Raw genomic sequence first — 5,798 nt, 5'->3', positions numbered from 1 at the left:
AATATTTGATTAAATATTTTTATATTTAGTACTTTTTTTTGGCACTTCCTCTTAGTTAAAAATATAATCATCATAATTTTTTAGTTATTATTGCTAGGGGTATTTACAAATGAGATATGGCTGAAATTTCGATCCAATCCACACTAAACTCATTAGATCAAATTCGATATTCGCACTTTTATGTTTGGATTAGATATCAAATATATCCATAAAATAAAAAATATTAAAAAATTTTATTTTTATAAAAAAAGTCAATAATTTTTTTGTTTACTTTTTTAAACATATTTACTTCTATCTGATTAGAGTGTGGACACCTCTAACTACTACTATAGGTTCATTGTTGCAAAAGAATGCTTCTTTTATTATAAACCATTATTAGATCTTATTAATTACTATTAAAATAACTTAATTGTCAACAAAGAGATAATACTTATTGGTGTATGAAATTATATTCGTATTTCAATCCATAGTTGTAAAAATCGAACTGGATCAGCTGGTTCGACCAAAAAACTAGTGAACCAGACTAGAACCGGACTAGAGTCTAGTTCGGTTTACTCCTTGGACCGTTTAAGGAATATAACCGGTATAAACCAGTAAGAACCGGTACAAACCAGTCTAACTGAATTGGTCTGCTTGAAAAATTTTATAAAATGTCTCCACAAGGTCTCGAACCAAGAACCTTGGAGCAAAAGCAACATCTACTTGTCACTTAGCCATTGCACTTCTAAAATATGATAACCTCTGCTTACTATATTTGACAAATATTAATTATATAGTATACATAAATATCTAATTTAATTTAATTTTTGTTTTTTCTATTTTTAAAATTAATTATATTTTAATTATATACCATTATTAATATAAATATAAATTTCACTAAAAATTTATTAATTTACTTGATCTATTTTATTGCTAGTATTGTGACTAAGGTTAAATTTATTAATTTACTTGATCTATTTTATTGCTAGTATTGTGATTAAGGTTATTTATTTTGATGTTAGTGTTAAAATCTACTAATATTATAGTTAGATGATAGGTTTTGCGAATTAATTATTTTTTTATTGTGTTAAAATAAGATACTATTGTAGTATTAAAATTTTATACTTTTTTTATATTAGTTATTTTTAGAAGTTGAGACTTGATTCTTCATAAAATGTTAGTGAAGATATGTATTTCAAATTTTAATTTTAAGTTTTTAACTATTTTATATTTTATATTTACGTGAGACCGATTTTATCGGTTCAACCAGTGATTTATCGGTTGAACCAATAAACCAATGAACCAGTAATTTGACCGATTCGATCACTAGTTCGGTTCTAACAACTATGTTTCAATCTAATTTCAAAAATTTCGATTTACTCAATTTAGTCTCTCAACTTAATAGTTATGACACACATTGGTTCCTAATCTTATTTTTGTCACTGTCTCACAAAATCGTTAACGACATGTTGAGATGGACTAACGACTGCTACATTATACATTCTAGCGACTATTTGATGTGACAATTGAAATTTTTTTACCTTATTTTTTTTCAACTAAACACTAAAAACCCTAATATGAGTCACGGATACCTAAGTTAAAAAATCAAACTAAGTAAATTGAAATTTTAAAAATCAGATTAAAGCTCGAATATAACTTCAAAACAGAACTTTAACTTATGTAGTGATTAATTTAAATGAGAATCAAATAAATCAAAATTCAACATAATTTTTATCAATGTTTTCAAATTCGAAAATTCTATACCAAAATTAACTAGAATTTTTCTTTAAATTAAAAATTTAATGAAATAGTGACTTTAATTATCTTAACCAATATCCTAATTAATTACTTTTATGTCTTAAAAAAATCAAAGACTTAATTATAAATAAGGTTTATAATTTAAAACATTACTCTTAATATAGTTTTGATGAATGTGATATATTTTTTATGTAAATAATCTTTTAAAAAAAATCTAATAGTTAATTTATTATCTTTTTTGTTTTAGTTCAAATTAAATGTTTTTTATTATTTTTGGAAAGAAAATCTTTTGAAAAATTTAATAATATGTGATGAGGAACACTGAATAAATTATACAAAAACCAATAAAAACACAACATGGAGACATCTTTAAAAAAAGATGTTTTAAGCGCCTTTATCTAAGTGGCCTCCTTATCTAAAATTATCGGTATCTTTATAAATACAAGATATAACTCTCAAAATAAAACAACAGTTAAAATAAGTTATCATAAAAAAAGTAAGTTAAAAAGTTTTCCTTTTAACAATATATGTTTCGTAAAAAATTAGCATTTTTTACAAGAAAATAAAATTTAAAGTAGACAATGTAATTATAAAAAATATAATTTTGTAAGTCATTATCTCTGTAAAAATGAGTATATAAAAATTAATTTAAAAAATATAAAAAATTTAAATGTATAATATTAAATTAATTAAATAATATTAATGAAAAAATAATAAAAACTTAAACACACTACATTATTAAAAAAATTACGTATATAATCATTAAATATTTTATATTTTATCAAGCACATATATATAGAATTTAATTTAATGCACTGTCAACCTAAAACTATTTTATACGTACATCAGTTATATATATAATAATATATTAGCAAAAATATCTATCTTTATATATATATCCTCCTTTAGATCCCTCCCTGTTTGCCGGGTTCGAAGACACCGATAGAAATAAAGAGTATTCACCCATTTTTTCCAATAATGAGACAAGACATATAGCATTGTAATAAATAAAGGGAAATATAGGGTACAGATGTTATTTTAAAGATGTGCTCATGTGGTAAAATTCAAACCACACATTCTAAAACCACACTTTTCACTTAAAACCGTAATTCTTCACAAAAAAAAGCGTCACCTAATGGAAAAAAGTAAATTAGAAGATTTAAGAGAAGAAATAATTAAGTTATCAAAATTAATAGATCAAAAACTAATGATTTTAACCAATGTTAATTGTAATGACACTGAATTCTTAAAATCAATACAAAATGATTTTTCTCAAAATCTTTATTTTACTATAAGTTTTATTGAAGGACTTCAAAAACCTGAAAAAACTTATTTTTCACACGGGATTTCTAAAAAATGCTACCATGGAAATGATTCCCCACATCTTTATCATACTTTTAACCCACAATTAAATTCTATAGTAGATATGCTTGAAGAAATATTAGTATCTATAAAATTTCAAAGAAATAAGGAAAAAGAGAATCCCAAAGAAGAAAAATTTTAAAATATAATCAACATAACAGACTTAAAAGTAAAACCACCATTGAAATTATGAATATTGAAGAAAAATTAAAAGAAGTTACAATGCTTTTTAAACAATTAAAAATGGCTCAAGAAAATAATATTATGGAACATGGTTTTCAAATAGAAGAAGAATTAGTAAATTCTGAAAATATAGAAAATGAAGAACACATCCTAGATTATTCAAGTGACGAAGAACCAGCTATTTCAATACAAGTAAAAAATGAAGCTGGAACATCTAAGGATAATCAATCTCAATTTAAATGGGAAACATGTTTTGATAATTATGCTTTTAAAAAAGGGTTTATAAATAAAGATTCAAAATATACAAAAATACCATCAAAATACGTTCCTAAAATCCAGGAAATGGAAGGAGAAAGAATGCTCGATTTAGACTGAAAAAAGAATGAAAAAGAAATTTTTGAAAACTGGTTGAATTCCTTCTTATTAGAAGCCTTTACTAATCCAAAACTTAGTGAATTGTCTGGAAGGGACATTTGGAATTACATAGGGTTTCATACTAAAGGAACTATAAGAAATTATATGACATCAATAGAAAACCAAATAATAGAAGAATTAGAAACAAAAACAACAGCTTATGATAAGATATTATATATAATGATAATTCTATATAAAGAATTTTTTGAAAAAAATATTATAGATCATAAACAAGAAGTTTATAATAAAGAATATCAAGAAGCAAAAAAAAATATAATCAGAATTTGCTGTCAGGATAATAAGGAGATACCTCAAAAATATGGTCTTAATAAAAATTTTTAAAGAAAAAGAAAATATCAATTTAGAAAAAGAAAATACTATCCAAACTGGAGAAAAAAGAGATATTTTAGAAAAGAAAATAACAATAAAAACAAAAGACAAAGAAATAACTATTGACTGAACAAAAAAGAAAATTGTAAATGTTGGTATTGCCAAAAAGAAGGACACTACGCAAATGAATGCCCGAAAAAGAAGGATAAAAAGGATCTTACTAAACAAATAGAAATTGCTAAGTCTTGTTTCATGGAACCATTAGAAGAATCTGATGATAACTTAGACTATATTTTTGAATATGTCTCGAAAACAGACTCAGAGACTGAGTAATAATGCTACATTTATCACTATAAAAATAACAGAAAAGTTTATAAATGCTTTCGTAGATTCTGGAGCAACACAATGCTTTGCTAGTTCAAATATAAAACTTGATTGCAAAAAATTAAAGAAACTATTAAGAGTTAGAATAGCTGACAAATCAATACATAAAATTGACCAAAAAGCTGAGATGGTTGAAATTTTTATTCAAAATTATAGGTTCATTGTTCCATCAATATATATGTTAGATTCTGTAATGGATTTTATCATAGGAAATAACTTTTTAAAGCTATATCATCCATTCATTCAAGAATTAACATATATAGTTTTAAAAGCTCCACACGATTCTTCAATAAATCAAAAATCAAAACGTATAAAAATACCAACTACTACTATAGATAAGATCTTAAAATTTAAAATATTTTCTATATTAGAGACATTTTATTTAAATTTATACTTTCAGATAAATATCCCAAAAAATAATCTTGAAATAAAGATAGAAGAACTTTTGGATGAAATTTGTGCTGAAAATCCTTTAGATATTAAAAATACAAATAACGAATTAGTAAGTATTAAATTAAAAGATCCTACAAAAGAAATAAATGTTCCAAATAAAATCCTTTATTCCGCAAGAGATAGAGAAGAGTTTTCATTAGAATGTAGAGATCTTTTGGAAAAAGGAATTATAAGATTAAGTAAGAGTCCTCATGCGGCTCCAGCCTTTTATGTCGAAAACAATAATGAAATTAAAAGAGGAAAACGAAGAATGGTTATTAACTATAAGAAGATGAATGAAGCAACTATTGGTGATGCTCATAAACTTCCAAGAAAAGATTCTATTTTAGAAAAAATCAAAGGAGCAACTTGGTTTTCATCTCTCGATGCAAAATCAGGATATTGGCAACTTCGTTTAGACGAAGAAACAAAGAAATTAACTGCTTTTACTTGCCCAACAAAAGAATCAACAAGTGTGTTGCTCTATGAATGGAATGTATTGCCATTCGGATTAAAACAAGCCCCAGGTATTTATCAAAGATTTATGGAAGAAAATCTAAAAGAGTTAAATGAATTTGTTTTAGTGTACATTGATGATATACTAATTTTTACAAAACAGGATAAAGAAGATCATCTTCAAAAATTATTAATAGTTTTAGAAAGATGTAAAGAAAAAGGATTAGTTCTTAGCAAAAAGAAAGCAAGAATAGCAAAACAAGAAATAGAGTTCTTGGATTAATTCTATCCACTCAAGGAAAGCTAAAACTTTAACCAAATGTTCTAGAAAAGGTAAATTTATTTCCTAACAGAATAGAAGATAGAAAACAATTACAAAGATTTTTAGGGTGTATAAATTATATTTCGGATCAAGAATTTTTAAAGAATATAACAGAATACACTAAAAGCTTATTTCAAAAAATAAGTACTAAAAAAGAATGAAAATGGGATGAAAAAGA

The sequence above is a fragment of the Arachis duranensis genome, chromosome 4 (assembly GCF_000817695.3).
Source record: "Arachis duranensis cultivar V14167 chromosome 4, aradu.V14167.gnm2.J7QH, whole genome shotgun sequence".
Lineage (NCBI taxonomy): Eukaryota > Viridiplantae > Streptophyta > Magnoliopsida > Fabales > Fabaceae > Arachis > Arachis duranensis.
Note: the sequence above shows the minus strand (reverse complement) of the source record.